This window comes from Synchiropus splendidus, chromosome 3, assembly GCF_027744825.2.
Source record: "Synchiropus splendidus isolate RoL2022-P1 chromosome 3, RoL_Sspl_1.0, whole genome shotgun sequence".
Classification (NCBI taxonomy): domain Eukaryota; kingdom Metazoa; phylum Chordata; class Actinopteri; order Syngnathiformes; family Callionymidae; genus Synchiropus; species Synchiropus splendidus.
The window spans coordinates 5,961,543-5,979,267 of NC_071336.1; positions in this window are offsets into that span (position 1 = coordinate 5,961,543).

Sequence of the window (17,725 nt, forward strand, 5' to 3'; positions counted from 1 at the left end):
GCTCACTGGTACTTCATCCCTGGGTTGGCATCATTGGAACAGAGGCATCTATTTACGTAAGTGAATTAAAATTTAAAAAAATGTACTAAAGTCGCTGTGTTCTTATTTATTTTTTTTTATTTTTTTAATACAATGTGTGACATGACTCCCTGACATCATAATGGTGCACATACTCTTTAAGGCAATGTTGCTGGAACTCAGTCAGCATTGAAACATTAACAAAAAAAAAACCCATAATAATAATAATTTTGAACATTAGGATATTCCTGATATAGTCATGCTTTTCACCCTGGTTTTGCTGCAAGAATATTATTATGAAAAATATTCTGCTGTAATTATCACCTTTATTTTGCTATTATTCACTTTAAAGGGATTTTGATTCAGGTTTCAAAACATTATTTCTAAAGTTCAAATTCGCACACACACACTCACACACACGCATGCATGCACACTCATACACACACACACACACACACTGTACCATGAGCTGAAATGCATGAATGATTGTTACTACTATTGTTATTTTTCTGATTGATTTTTCTGTTGGAAGATCTATATAAACATATAGCTCATTTGAACATTTCTATTATAATATTTTGGTATGTGGTGTCTTTATTTATCACTTATCCCCTAAATATTCCAATAAAATTAAGACTTTTTACACTTTCACAATTGTGTCATAATAGTATTTCACAGTATCACGCCATATTTCTATCAAAAAGTCTTATTTGCGAGTGTCCAACAGTCGTGTGTGTGACTCGGCAACAGTGATTGGTGGATGGTGTGCATGACGGTGAGGCGGGTCAGGTGGGGGCTGCAGTCGCCAGACTTCCTGACTCTCCTGCAGTCTGACACTTGAACACAGTGTCGACTTTTTGTGTCTCAGCACTCTGCTCTGTGGTAACCACAAGGTTCAAATGACCAGCCCTGGTCTAGCACATCTCAGCGCTCCCTCTCCCCCTAAATGCCACACCCGTCCACTCCCCTCACTGGTGAGGAAAAATCCATTAAAAATCTCCACCTCACCCACAAGACTCCAAAAGCTACGACAGCATCTGCACTCAGTTAGTGATATTGATGTATTTTAATACATGCAATTGACTTACTGCCAAGTCTGGTGACTCTCAGCCAGTGTCTGGTTCTGGACTGATGTTCGCCTTCCGGTCGTTCACAACTGTCAGCGGCACTTCAGTTTGACCATCAGAGCTCTGCCGCCACATGGTTTCACTTGGTTCCCTGGTATGTACACTCTGAGAACTCATAGATGTTGGAGCAATACGTGAGACTTGTGTTCTCAGATGCAGACGTGACCCCACTGTGGCTTCAACTGACCAGAAGAGTTGGTGTAGGTATGTCAAAGAACTTGGAGAAGTCACTTTATATAACTGTGAAAATGGAGTGCTGGATAACATATTCACCCAACGGTTTACAAATGATGCTAATGGTTAGCCGATGAACGTATTGCTACTGACTGCTGCTCAATCACTGAGCTAGCTAAAAACCAGACCACTTCCTTTCATTCAATCCATATTAGAGACAAATCACTTGATGTGTCTGTTATGACCTTATTCAATATTGCTTTTGGATTGTTATAATATCGCTGCACTGTTGATAACTGAGGCGTGTGACCAAACTACTGCCCCTGGTGACTGAGTGGTTAGGAGTCTACGCTTATGTTTTCTTACTGGTGAGGGTTCTTTTCTTTTGGTTGGTCTTTTACTGTTGGATTGATATATACATGCAGTCATTTACAATGTATATTATCATTTAGATTTTGCTTTTGGGACATGGACAATACAAGGATGTTGATCGAGATGCTTCAGTCCAGTCAATACGCAGGATATCAGTCCACTGAATGGTCATGTTGGCAGTACATACCTCATATGGGCCTGTAGGCTCCTAGTGTGCCACGTAGCTCTCTGCTTGAATGGTTTGGACTAGAGATGAGAGGCAGGGAACATGTGGGCAAAGGAATGTTAGTAAGAGAAGTACGACAACTACTGAGGTTTGTGGGTGTGGTGACAACAAGAAGCGGATTAGTGTGACCAGGGGTGAAGAAATGTACTTCAAATATGACAAAGAATTTCCCTGCTTCTGGAATAGTTGATAAAATAATAGGACATATGTTGCCCTTTTAGGTAGAGTCATGCGAAAGCATTACAGCACTTGTATTACACCATCTATCTGTGGTTTTTATTCACCCAGTTTCGGATGTTTTCTCAGCAAGAATACAAAAAGGGATCAGAAAGGATTCATTGGAGCAGTCATTCACACACACACTGGGGCAGATCACAGTTTTTAGGGAGTTCTTCCCATGAAGTTTGTGGGAGAGTGGGATGAAGCACATACTACGAGCGACAGATAACTGACGAGCCATAACTTTAATGCACAGCGACACCCGTCTGATGTAATCTCTGCATCAACAATTCATCCGTGGTCTCTGCTTCATGTCTGACTTGCTGTTTAATTACCCTTGTAATGAGTTATTAGTCAACACCATTCCTCTTGACGCTTGGAACACTGAGGAACAAGGCGTGTCCTCTCAGTGCATTCTCTGATGACTTCATTAATTGCAGACAGTTACGTGATATCGGCCCGGAGATACGCCGGAAAATGATTCACCCGTCAGCTCTGATGCCTGCAGGAGGTCAAAACAGACCACTCAAAACTCATGGAACACAACTGGCAGGAGAGCTGCTGGATGTTGATGAGCAAATGGGCAAATATGTACCTCTTCATTCAACTTCAGATTGAAGCAATATTTCTTGTTCCTGATTCAAATAAGTGATGACAGAATCTGTGAGAGTGAAATCCGAAATGATTGTTTTTTGTTTTTGTTGTTGTAATTTTGCTATGATTTTAATTTGGATTGGTCCCTCTGTTAAGCTTTATAATTTTACAACATATTATAAGACATGCTGCAAGAATGTAAGGGTGAGTCCGTCTCCCTCCACCCCCATGTCCTCACCTCGATGCCTGGTGCACTAAATCCTGGACTAAGAGGTGGTTTTGTTCTAAGGTCTCAGTGATGCTACACTTTACAACATAAACAACACCCCATTCATTATGGCTGAAACATGATAGCAACCGGGGGGCATCTCAACCCTCCCGCGGGCTTCTCAGGGGCTATATTGATCCATTGACTCCAGCGGTCTGCTGTGACAGAGTGCCCCTGTAAATTGAAAGGGGGCTGAGGGATTACATTGACCGTATCTTATGAAAAGGTCCTGCTCAAGGGCCGACAACACAAATAAAGCCAAAGGTCAGCCATCCTTGTCTCTCAGGAGATCCAACTGAGACACATTACTAGAGGCAGGATGGCACTAGTGCATGCTGGTACCATTATAATGTTTTTTGTTTGTTTGTTTGTTTGTTTTTAACTTCTAAATGTAATATTTGCATACGTCTCTATTAAAATTATATTGGCGTAACCCTTTAAACCCGCAGAGCTTCTATGAGGCATCAGCTTCCGAGGGTCACTTTGAACCCTTCTAGATCAAAACCTGAAAAGTTTCCTCTTGGCTGGAACCTGCAAAAGTTGGTTCAAGCTTGTGAACCACCAAGGTTGTGAATCCACAATGGTACAAGTTCCAGAATCAGAACTGTGCAGGTGTGGATGTTACATTTTGAGAGAGTCTGTCCTCTTTGATTTTGCACTTGTGCCCGACTAAATATGTCATGTTATAAACTATGAAAAAATAAGCCTAAAACTCCGATTTAGACAGTTGTATATCCACCACATTGCACTGCATTCATTTCCATGTCAGTTCTGAAAGTCACCTGCATCTGAGGTCCAACACTCTACAATAGTCGAAATTATCTGTCTGATGGAGGTGAGAGCGTTTTATTTAGGTAAAATATGTGTGTGCAGTTAGTTAAAAGAAAGCATTTATGTAAACACAGCCTTTCCATATGTACATATGTAAATGTTTTCAACATCATTTTCAAGCGGAAAGATTGATTTTGTTCTTTCATGTCCTCACTTGATGAGAGAATGTCACAACAGCCCAGTGAGAAACATGTGGTGTCAAAGCGGCAGCAATCGCTGACCACCTGGTGATAAATGTCCAGATTGGACGTCTCTACTTGATGTCCATCTGTGTGGGACAACAGGTCATTTCATCGTGGCCTTGAGGACGAAGCACACCGACCTTTGATGACACCGCGGCTCTGGGATCAAATGTCAGAAGCTGATCAGACAGTTGTGTGAGCATGGGGCAGACAGTGAGTTTATCTCGCTCATTTAAGGAGTAAATAAAGTGTTCGTGAGAGGCGTTTAGGGTTGAATTTGTTCATCATTAGAACTTAAGAAACGCCAGGATCAATAGTACATGAGAGGAAACAGATATTTGAGACTAATGGACACAGGGAATTGTGGCTGATGGGTGAAGGGGCTGAAATTCATATTGATACGGACATTGCACGCCACTGGGCTCCTCGGGGGTGAGAGGAGGTCACAGGTTGCTTTGACAAACTAGCCGCTCTTAATGGAAGCTTATCGACTGAATTGGGAAGAAGCTAATGTGACGAACATGTGAGCTGGAGGCTCAAAGTCTGCTTTCGTTCGTGGCCAAAGAAACGTGTCATTGTGGGAGAACCAAGATACGAATGTCAAGGTCTCCATTCCTCAGACGCCCTGAAGGGTCATCTGCCCCAATCAGTAAAAAGATGTTATTAATAACTGATCAGTACTTTATGTGAGAGTTTCCAATGATTCAGACAGCAAGCAGATACATGTCCAGGTCCAGTGTTCAGTTTAAAAACGAAATGATTGTTTAGTAATTGAATAGTGATATGCAGTATTTTTCTTCCTCCACTATTTATATCATTTATTTGAATTCCATCTTCATTTCCCCACAGATAGGAGGTGTTCCCCTCTTAAAAAGACATCATAGGCAGTGAGTTTCAAAAGGGCAGGGACTTTTGAGAGACTTGGTTCCATCATTTCACAAGTATCTGCATGCATCAGGGCACAATGTACTTTTGTAATGGTGAAAGGCAAAGCCCCAACTTGGTCCTCAAAGGGACGTGCAGGTCTGTGACTGATGCAGGTGAGAGCAGTCACTTGATGGGCAGGACCAACACCACCTTGGCCCTCTGAGGACCATGTCGTAAACCCCTGCTATATATATTTATATAGCATTTATTTATATAGATTTTTTTGTTTCTAAACTCTTTTGTAGCTTTTTGCACTTTATAATATTATTTATTTTTCATTTTACTGTGATATGTTGTGTACAGAGCATGTTACGAACATAATTTTAAATTTTAATAAAAGTTTTTTTCTGATTCTGATGATATCATGAGGATAACGCGCTTCCTGTCCATCATGATGGACAGAGAAATAGTGGCACACAGGGCACAGCAGAAAAGGGCCACTTCTCCAACACATTCAGGATGAATTTCCTGTGCCATGCTACCATTTCATTCGTCTGTGTTTGACTGAGCTGCTGTGCTGAGAGGGCACATTTTGTACTGCCTCACTAGTAGAATGTAATGAACAGGAAGTTTAAGTTTGCTCCAAAGTAAAATGACTTTATTGAGTTTATACGTAGCTGACATGGTGCACTCTGAACACAACTGATAATAGCTCATTAGAAACAAAAGTTCTCTTTAAAAACAATAATGCGAGCACCACATGGCCTTGCACAGGTGTAGTACAGTATAGTATGGTTGTAACACAATTTGGCGTGTTCTTGGGGGGGGAAATGCAAATGAATATATTGGCACGTGAATGTTAATCGACAGCAGGTGAATGTCCTGCTGAGTGAAGCAGCGCTTCTTCCAGTCAATTGGTGAAAGAACAGTAACCTGACCCACATCTCTCGCTACAAAAAAACCTAATCACATGCGGTGTGACAATTCCGCTTCCTTCTGGATGGAGCGTGTGTGCTCCCAGATCAGTTCTCCCTCAGGACTCTGCAGCTGTGCACCGTGCTGCTCATTCTGGGTCTGAATATCACAAGTGCAACAGCCATGGCGTTTAACTCCAGTCAACAGACGTGTCACTGAGCAATCAGCATTTAAGTGGAGTATGAGTCAAACTGTGGTTGATGCAGTGAGAAATTGTTGTTCAGTGTCGAGTGATCGTCTGAGTGGCAGCACCTGCGCCTCTTTAACTGCTCTGTCAAGACAATTACATGTGGAGCCACTAGCTGACCGACAGACGGCATATAACATGCCAATGGTTGTGTATTAAAGGTCGCTCGCCCCATGCACACATGGTACATTTCAGCATCACTGTACAACAATGGCACGTATCAAATGAGCCGCAGATTAAAGCTTGATGCAGTGTTTGAGTTTTGATCCCTTCACTCGCTCTTTGGCCCTCAAAAATTCACACATCAAACTCATTTTGAAAGACACTGGCTGTATCCAAAGCACTGGACTGTAACAAATCCATGCCCATGAGCGGTGTGCAGTTACAGATGGTGCAAGAAGCTGCTCGCAGTGAGACATGCAGTTAATATTGCACAGTCACCGCCATAAAATGGTCCTGACTGCGAATAACGCAATCCTCGAGTTTCACTGCACATTCGACACGAGATATGACATTGCAATGCAGTGAAGTTGGTCCACTTTTTTGGTTTTATTTTGTTGAAGAACTTCCTGGATTGTCGCCTCTGTGTCCACCTGAGCCTGATTTGTTATTGGCACACACCTGGAACAGATTCCAGGATTAGTGTTGTGTGTGTGTTATAGTCTACATTTCCGTGCTGTTTCACTTGGTCTCTCACTTGTCTACTCTTCTGTATTGTCCCTGGTGCTTGAGCATTTTGCACATTTTTAAGTGAGCTAAGTTTTGATAGTGACAAGCCATCTGTTTCCTCCGTTCAGCCGTGTGAGTTGGATCACAATGTTTGTTCTGACTCATTATTTTCTGGACTGAAGGAGTATTCTAACATCCATGGTGTCTTCTCTTCTGTTTTTAACCTATTGCTCTGTTTGATTCCGAATGTATTTTGTAATCACCATATGATAGTGTGCTCTGTTCTTTGCGTTCTGTTTTTTGTTTTCTTTATGTTTTCAGATTTCTTCTCAGTTTTATTCTCTAATGGTTCAGTGACACGTCCTGTCTGTCTTTGTTGCTTCAGAGATATTTCACATTTCTTATTATGCTTTAAACTTCATCAGAACATAAAACCATATCTCCTTCAATGGCAAGTTTGGCTGCATTCTTCGTCCTCTTTGTATTTGCAGAAGCCCGAATGAGACGAGGCTCACGGATGGAAGCTCTCGGTCATCCATTATTCACAGCTGAAACTGCACAGCCCTGTCAAAGAGAAATCCAGAGTTTTGTGTATCTACTGAACCCACAAATAGATGGATGCAAAATGTTCTGGTCAATAATGTATGACTGCAGACCAGCAGTGAACCAAAGTAATGTTTTTTTCTTACATGATTGAGAACAACATAAACAGAGGTACTGACACGTACCGCTATTTAAACAAAAAGGATACACAACGGTTTATAGCTACATTACTTTTTCAGAACTACTATTCATTTTGGGGCTAGAAGTAAGAGGAATGGCCTTGTGCTGGTTGGCTATCTATAGTCAAGTGAGTAACGTTCTTAATTGTGCACATACAGAGAATACACAGGTCTCACCAAACGCTACAAAGTGGTCTAAGAGAGAGCGCTGGCCATACTGACAGTCTCGGGGAGGCGGTTTGACTATCACAGTGACACACAGGTTCATTCCTGTATCCCTAAAACATGGGTGACTCGGAGTCATCTGTGAGTGTGTGACCACCCTTCAGTAGTGGGTGGTTGTCTCCTGTGTTCTTGAAAAGCATTACTGAATATCATTTCACTAGAATTCAAGCATATACAGTACTTAAAGGTGACCAAACAGAGAAGTAAACAGAGAAGATACTTTCTTTTTCCTCATTCATGGAGAGAATTCTTCAAGCTGCACTGGTGTGCGCAGCAGTACTTTCCAAAAATGATTTGAGATTTGAGGGGAAGTGGCTGAACAGATTGTTATGTCACCATTAGGGAGCTGTAATAAAGTCATATTTCTTTTGCATTTTGCATGACTGGAGGGCTTTCCACTCTCGCCTGTCTGCTCCTTTTACGTCAACTTCCCTTAAGTGGAGCAGTTCTGGGCTGCAGGTTTCGCCTTGCTGCCGCCGCCGACTGTCTGTGCCAGATAGCATTGCATGATTACACTCTGTGCCGCACAATTTTTGACAGCGTTACAGCTAGAGAATAAAATGTTTTCGGCCTCATTTAATGCCCACACGTTTGGAAATTGGAGACCAGCAATTCCGTAGCTGTGAAATGTACAACATAAATGCAGCATTTGACTGTGGCACAAAAAGCATGTCACAAAGAGGGCAAAGTTTGTCAATTAAAATAAAATATTTCTGATTTATTTTAAACTCTCTGAGTAATGCATGATGTTTTTTTTGTGTGTGTTTTTGCAACCGGGGAATGTACAAAAAAATGCACCATACAGTTAATATAAAAAATATATTATTTTTTTAATATGTGAACACACTTTTATATAATGTGTTTGTACGGACTTTTCACTCACTTTTTGTTCTTTGTAAATGATAAGCTCTGAATTTGTAATCTTAAGAGGGTGATGGAGGCAAGAGCAGGGTGGTCAAACTCACCATCAGAAATGGCCCTGATCCAGCAACCTTCTGGCTGCAAGGTGAGAGTGCTAACCACTATTCCGCCGTGTGGCCCAGGGGACTGATGTATGACCTCAAAACAAACTTAGAACCCCGAGCGAAGGAAGAGGCGGCAGTGGTTATGCTCTCCGTGTTACTGAATTATGGCTCAGTTCTGTGTCTCGCTCTCGCTTCAGAGTTACTCAAAGATCATTTCACCTGTTCATGTCGCACACAACACACTGATTGAGATGACAATGTGAACGGACAAACTTGAATCCCATGTTACGTCTCTGATCTGATGGAAAGTAGACACATCTGAGCCACACCTATCTACACCTACACCTAGTTGGGCGGGGTCAGAGATGTGCTGGAGGCAGAATCGCGTAACCTCTTATTTTGAAAGACTTCAAATGGAGATGACTTTATGAAGCAGTAACTTCAAAACGGAGCACCATCACTATGAGGCACTCGATGTAGAGAGGACATTTGATACATGTGCATGAGTCAGGACAGTTGGATCAACAGGCAAGGTCCTCTTTACATTTGGTGGTTTTACTGGTCTGCACAACTGTTAAAGGACTAAGTTCTGACCCTCACCTGTCACCTGTCCTGGTTGGTGCACGAGAGACTGGTCACCAACAATCAAATCGAATTAATAACAGTCTGGAAGGAACATCATGACAACTCGTGTTGCAAAATCAACGAGGTGCAGCCTCGGCTTTCCTTGGAACCATGAATACTGCCTTTCCATGTTGGTTATGTCATTTCAGGCAACTTTAATGGCCATTTAAGGAGAGAAATAAAGCCGACAGGTTTCACCTTGAGGTACATTACAAGGATGTGATCACCCATCTTGTCCAGCCTCAACACCAAAGTCTTTCAATAAACCGTCTCATGTCTTTATTTTATGGTGTTTCACAACGGAGTCACGCGCTCTTTCATCTGACACGACATGTTGAAGGATTCCATTACCAGCGTGTCTCGCCAGGGCAGAGCTGCTGTTCATCTCTTCTCCGTGGCGCTCTGGGTTTGATTTGAGGCTAAAGAGCCACAGGATGCAGTTTCGTAGCCATTAGCATTCTCATCAGTCACCCAGCCAAATTTCACATCACACTAGTTTAAAGTGACGAGGCGCTTAAACTACAAGACCTGTGGGTAGAAAACAAACCCTCCACTCCCCCTCAACTACAAACAGTTATGTGCCATAGTGGGTTTCCTGCAACGCATTGCAACACTATTGTATTACACGTCTGAGCCCAAGTCGTGCGAAAACCCTTAATTCATTCATCATTTCTACTAGACTGGGTTTGATTTGGCTCACAGTGATGTAGTGAGCGTTGATGCTCCTTTATAAGGAAATAACTATACAGATTAGGCTTTTTTTTTAGGAATTTATCAGCCACTTTTGTAACATACAGTGGGCTGTAGAATTGTAATGTTCACATGTTCCCAGTAGCGGTGGAACTTTAACAAGTTAATAGCGATTAATTCATCAATAATAATTTATGCATTAAAATATTTTTATCACATTTAATCATTTTAATTTAATTTAACCGTTTGCTCTCCAGACAACACAGAACTTTTGTAAGTGCAGGAGTTCCTGGTCCACTGATGACACTGATGCACAAGACACGTGGCAGCTAGGATGATAACAACAACAACAAACATGGAGGAATCCCTGAACAAAAGCAAACAAAGGCAATCTCTTTGCTTTTGTTCAGGGATGTTTTTCGCTACACAATGGCCAGGGTTTCCACTACTCTGAATGGACTTGAAATTATTATAAAATTGAGATTCGTTTACAAATATTGTCAAGGCATTAAAAGAGCTTTAGTTTAAATAAGGTTAAATAAAAACTTGAATATAGCCACCATCGTGATTTATTGTGCTATAGTCAAACTGATGCAAAATAAACAATATTTTGTTGTTTAAATGTACGTATGGGTCCATCATTTGATTCACTAATATACCAAATTCATTCAAATTGACAAATGTGGCTTCTTGTGGCAAATATTCTTGTACGATTAAACTGCGATTAATTGAGATTAATTAATCATAAATTCTCTAGTTAATTCGATTTTTTTTAATCGTCTGGCCTTTAGTTTGAAGGAGCCCCTGGAATTGAGTTTGTAACTTGGAACTATGCAAAACAGGCCTTGATAGACTATATATATAGACTACATATACATAGGGGTGAGAGTAACATTTTCACTCCATGCTTTCTCACTTTGAATGAATAAGTGGAAGGAAGAAATGAAAAACTCCCACATCCATCGCACCTCCTCTGGCTGAGAGGCCAGCCAGCTAGGGAGAGCAATTTGCCCTAATTGCACTGTGGGTGAAACCTTTGAAGACCCAGTTTGTGTTGTGACTGAAACAATGATGATTAGAGTGTGTTCACATGCCACTGCCGATTAGGAGAGCAGCCGCCATTAAAGAGCAGATAACATTGAGCGAAAGGAGGCGTAGCTTTACAACCAAACACTCATGAACCTTCCATGTTCTGCCACGGACACGGAGAGCAAGGGAGGTGCAGAAACCTGGGTTAACATTCTGGCTGCAGGCTGTGGCAGAAACATGCAACCGACTGAGAGGACACCGAGGCATGAAAGGCCGCTGCGCCCGCCACATGATATAGATTACCTGAAGAGAAATCTGGCTTCCCATTAACATCCCTGTTTGATCTCAGTGGCACAAATTGATCCAAGGTGAAGAAACTGTAGCGTAATTATGATTGATGATGACAAGAGGCGGAAATGATTTGCGCCTTTAGAGTCTCAGTAAGAAGTTACTTTTCCTCAACTGCTGTGCTGGAGCAGGAAGTCAACATGTTTTTTTTTTTGCTTGTGGTGGATTGTGAAAAGTCTTAATTCTTCTTGTTAGTCCGGCGGTTCACACAAGCATTTCCCAAAAAGCACATGAAAGCAGAACACAACATCACTAGCGGGCTAAAAATTTACAAATGGATATAGGCTAAAATCTGATTTAATTGTGTATGGTGGGTGAAGTGGTTTGCCACTGTCAAATCCAAACCAAACAAACGTGGCAGAGCCATGCGTTCTCACCCTCATATGACAGTCCAGTTCTCTAGAACATATGATGAATAATGACTCTGAAGAGGATGGATGGCTGAGTGAACAAGATGCCAGACGGCCGTATATGATCTGAGGTTTCAGCGCGTGAACAACATTTAGGACCTCAGACTGCGCTTCCTGAGACGGAGGAACTTTATCCCTCTCCAGCAGCTCCAAAGGGGCACTTCTGGCTATTTCCTATACACAAAACTCACACACAACTCACTGTCCAAAGAAGTCAACAATGTTGACCAAAACAGCTAATGGCTATTATCGTGCTACGGAGTAACACCATAAATGTAGCTCATTATGTAATTTGCCATACAAAACAAATGTAATTTAATATATTCAGATTGACAATTTGAGCATTTAGTTGGTCATTTCTGCAGAAGTTTAGTGTCACTAGTGACTGGTGATGTCATTTGTCGTCTGCCTTGTGTCTCTCCGACACAGTTGTCACTTCACAACAAATACAGCATATTACAGAGTCGGGGTAATTCAGCAACTGCTCAGACCACAGTGTGATAGAGCGGGCGAGAAACACACATACTTCAATCAAGCATTTATTTTCTCAAACTGTAGTCAAACAGTGGTGTAGGGTTGTGTAGGAGGTGACCATGTCTTCACCAGTTTGTTGCTAAATGTGACACGCAATAGTAGCTCAGTCTCGTCATCAGTCCACACCACTGTTTCCAGGTTTTGGCTTGTTATGCTACGGAACTAGCACAGCAATAAAGCTTCTGCTCGTGCAACATGCTGTCTGTTATGTTTGCTATTTGAACATAACAATGCTGTCTACAGGCTTGGCATTTGTACTACATAGTTTTCGGTTGTTTTCGGGGGATAAGTGTGGACACTTCTAATGGCGCCACCATTTTTACGGCGCAACCAGGAAAGCTAGAGAAGTATTTCATAATCCTTTTTACCTGTATGGAAACCAGATTGATTTTGCACTAAAATATGGTTTAAAGTCTGACCATGGAGGCTGTCCTTGTATTGTTTTATCTTTATAGTTGCCGTGATATTTAGTGATGTAGTCAATGGATTAAAAGGCCTGTGTTTTGAAGTGGACACTACAAAGTTTAAAGATTTGAAAATGGTTGATGGTACAGAATAGTCGCTCACAAATTTGAAAAGCAATTAGAAGTCATCAAAAAACGATTAGTTGCCTCACATTACTCAGACTGAAATACTGTACCACAACAGTCTAAACAGGCACACTAGCAACTGTTTCTAATTCCAAAGCAACATCCCCAATGCGCCATCATGCCTGTGTTCTGGGATTGACAGCCACCAATAGAGAAGCAGTAGTACTGAATGATAAACACAAGCACCCAGAGCTAGCCACCCAGTTCAAATGACCAGTGTGTTCATGGCTGTCGTGTCCAGGAGACGCCAGGCGAAAGAACGATCATCGAGAGAGGCTTGAGTCTTATTTTTCATCACACATCCAGACAAATCTGAGGCGGCGTCTCTTGTCTCCCGCTGAGACTGGTCACAACAATTTCTTAGAAGAGCCTCAATTGAGCAGGGAAGATTCTACAAGGGCCGAGCGTCTGTGACTCTCCGACTAGAATAACCCACTAAATAAAGGATAAAAACAATCTGCTGCAGTCTCCTTCCCTGTTGCCAGGGGGAAGACCAAATGCATTTCATATGCAACCATCACGCTACACTGCCTTCTCAGCACAGAACAGAATCATGTTCCACTTTAAAAACGTTAATTTTACATTTTTAATGAGCGGCTGATGGCTTAAGTAAGGGAGTGCCACTTACAAGAAGAGACGTGAGGCTGTGGAAATGTTCCTCCTCACACCTCCAGCTCCTCATTCTGGATCAGTTCGCCTCTTTTGGTGTGAAACATTTGCGGCTTCATAGGCTAACAAAGTGAAAATGTTTTCCCAATGTATAGCTTCAGTTTCTACAGAAAAACATTGGCTTCCCTTCTGCATGGGAATCTAGTTAGTCCTGGAGACTCCTCAATTTCATGCCTGATTATCCTGATGCAGGGATTATCTCCTGTTATTTTAAGGCAGATAATACAAGATTATGACTTAATGAGATCTGTGAAATGTGACGGAAGACTCTCGGGGCCTCTCACTGTGAAATTCACTTCATGCTTCTCAAATTAGAACCTGCTGAGGTGAAAGAGTTGAGCAAATCCTCATCCAAAGGAACTACTTAAACCAACACTGGGGCTCCCCCTCTGGGCCTCTTTTCTCATATGGCAGGGGTTACACTCAGTGATGGTGAAAATGTTTAAAGTGAAGATGGTGACATGAATGAACCAATGTGGTATAAATGGAAAGTCATCAGGGCAGTTTAAGAAAACCTTTTGTCGATCCTCGTGCTTAAAAGCTGTCTGTTTATTTAGCGTTTTCTAGCTAGCTCCATCAGATTGTATTCACAGTCTCAAACCTGACTTTGTGAAGAAGTATAAATAGAAACATTTTATCAATGAAGTACAAAAAAAGCATATCGATGCATAGACTGTTTCACTTCTTACTGATCTCATGTGACGGTGCTGCAGGTTTGGTGACATTTAAAGACATGTCAAAGATCCATCCAACTCAGTTGCATTCCTGAAAGAGATCATTTGTGATGAGAAATGCTCATGTATGTTCTAGGAATGTGTCCATGTTCTTCATGAGTGCATGGCCCTTCTATACTATATTAGCTCTAACTGACTCTGACTTGAGACCTTCACCCAGGTACAGATTGAATTCCTGGAGATTTATGGAACCTGAAATGGGCAATAACTGCAGTCCATGTGCCGACATAATATATTGGCTACCAGTGTGATCGAGGTGATCTCTACTCTTGTTGAGTGAAACAATTGCAACCAATAGTCAAATTGATGTCAAACAGTGTCCACGGTTCCATGCAGGTAGTAGTTAGCGGCAGTAGCTGGATCAAGCCCCGGAGTCCGACCTCAGAGCAATATACTGTTCAAGGGTGTCAACAAAGCTGAGGGCTGGAAAACAAAAGAGCAGGCCTCCGTCATCTCTATGCCCAGCGCAGCCGGGATTATGGCACCAAAGGAATTCTGGGAAGCGTGCATTGATTTGTTCTGACACCGGCTGCCACATTTAGCATAGCTGCTGCTGACTCCCAAGGGCTTCAAGCAGTTATCTGCCATATTCTCCACTATCTTTAAAGAGCATGGAGAAATTACCTCACGTCAGAGTGGATAAATCATCACATAATTAGCTCACTGCGCGCTTTTCTAGCCACATGTACAAGTATAAAGTTCATGTGCATGAGACTGTGCTTAATTGGCTTGTTGGAACAGACTCCACCAGGAAACTGGCGGTCAGCCATTTTATTTGCTTCTCAAATTGTCTCAAATGTAAATATGCGCCGCTGATTTTACGTTTTTAATCCAACAAACAGTCTCATTACATTTTACATTGCATGCATTCAATTGCTGTGAAGGAGGAGCTTCCACAAGAGCCTTAGTTTGCAGAGGCGTGATTTTATTCTGCGCCGCAAATAATGTTGGGATATTTGAATATTTTGATTTCAATGCAAGGAATCAGATCAGTGATCAAGTCATGAAGTCTGCGGCCAACGTTGCCCACAGGAATATTTACTTTTTCATCCTTGCTTCACAACAGAACTTGGTAGGAGTCACACAAGGCTGACACATTTCAACGATTTACAGCTGCCTCTGAATGAGGATCACAAGTCATGGAGACAGAACCCTACAGCACTTTGACTGCGGATCAAAGATCAACTTTCTTAAAAAGCTTTTGAAAACCTTAAGGCAGTGGTGCCCAACCTTTTTTAAACCAAGATGTACTTTAAAGTTTGTTGACTGTTGAGCTCCACTAGTTCACCTAATGATCCACAGCACTTGCTAGCAACAAAGAACACTTGCCTTCCTATGTGTATGACATGACAGCTGATGTATTTCCTACCTGACTAGGACGTCTGGCACTAAGAAGAGGAAGCCACATTCTCACGGTCAGAGGTTTAGAATTTGAGCACACGACAAAAAAAAGTCTGTTTCCCATTGAGTGTTTTTAATGCATCTGTCAGTGCCTTTTTGGAGTTGCTTTGTCAGACATATATGACGTATGATTGGCTTCACAGCAGCCGTATTGTTGTGCTTATTCTATCAACATCTCAGTTTCGACTAACTGAAGTCCTCGCGTCTCTAATCAGCTGTGAAGGTCTCCTCATTTGGCTGTGTTGAGCTCATGATTACTGCTGTGTGCAAAGAGCAACTCTTGGCATCCACCCCTCCCAAAACATTCAGCACTTTAGCCCTACAGCACCCGTTGGAGCTAAGTGGCCAAATGCTATCCTGTTTTATTCATGTCAAGACACTTGTGCCCGTTTCTGCTCTCTTCCAGCGGCACTCCCTCCGCAACTGTCAAGCAGATCACATTTCTGCTGTAATTGTTGTGTTTTCCGTTGAATTGAATTCTCAGGGCAACAGTTGTAACATCATGAGGCATCTTCCTCCGAATTTCTGTCAGCCACCAATGCAGTCGCAGGACTGTGAGAGGTTGAAATCTGCAGAGACAGCCTCTCTAACGCCCGGGGTGTTAGTCAAAGATCACGCTGGAATCAGAAGTTTTGTCACTTCCAGTTAACCGAGCTGCTGCTAAATGGCTTAAGCCAAGCATCAGTGCACCCAACGAGGCCTCCAAGATGTAGCTGCATGACAGCTAAAGTAGCCGAGTGCATCGTGGACATGGACCCAGTCTAAAGAGCCCCCTGGCTTTCTCTTCTCCATGACTGACTTTTAACTGTTTTATCCAGGGGACATCGCAGTAATGTGCATTAAGATCAGGAGCACTTATTTCAATTGTGCTTTATGTTTTATTCTGGCCATAATTCAGCTGTGTCTAGACTAGGAACAGCTTGAACAGCTTCTGACGCTGAGCTTGCACTGTTAGTCCATCATCTAGAGAAGTCTTGCTGTAAATAGGTCAACAATTCCTTTGTTACCCTTAGATACACTTATCTTATCATGTGAAAAACTCCTTACCTATATTATACAGTTGTTGACATTGATATAAGATTTAGTACTGATTGCTATAAATTTGTCTGCAGCACTATCTCACGTGCATCAAATAACTATTCTAAAGCAAATGTTGGCATTCAAACACACACACACACACACACATATATATATATATATATATAAAACCACAACCTCGCATTTTTTGAATGGCACACATATGGGAAAACAATTCTCCATTGCTACGCCTATGCAGCCACCTGTGATGTGGAAGGCTGACGTCTCCCTCAACATTGGACACATCTGGTACCCTTTGTTACACCACTCTTGTTCATTTGCTCTCCATGTTTCACTTCATCTGCTGCCTGTAGCTCCAGCCGGTGCCAGCTTCTGTTTCTGAAGACTGACCGAGAAACTATTATTCCATGGCTGGCACCACTGCTGGTGTACACCGCCACAGTTAGCAGGTGTAGTTGCAGCCAGGTTACTACAGGTGGAGCTCAGGTATACCTGGGAGATGAAGTGTTCCCGTCTCCCTTCTACATCCACCATGACTCTAGTGTGGGAGTGAGGACTGCTGGACCAGGAACAATTTTGTAACGCTTCTTTCATTGATCTGAAACTCGTAACATATATATGTGCATCTACTCATGTCAATATGATATGTGCACTGAAGCCTGTATGAGTTGATGACTTTTATGTCTTGCAAGGACGGTTCGTCTAATTGTGCGACAGCAGGTGTACAATGTATGTATTGTGACTGACGTCATTTCAGACTGAATTCACTTTTATTCTTTCATTCCCATCCTACCTCTCACTTTGTTTTTAACAGAACATCATTCTAGTCCAACAGGCTCCACAGATCTGACACTTGACCCCTGATGAGCAGAAAGTATCAGGGCAATGGACGCACTAACCAATTCCAACCAACACAATCAAACTGAGGGCGAACATGTCAACAAACACTGCGCATCATTAGAGTCTACTGGAACATCTGTGTGGCCTTGTTGCACACCGACCTCTGACCGTCACGCTGAACAAGTAACGCTAAATCC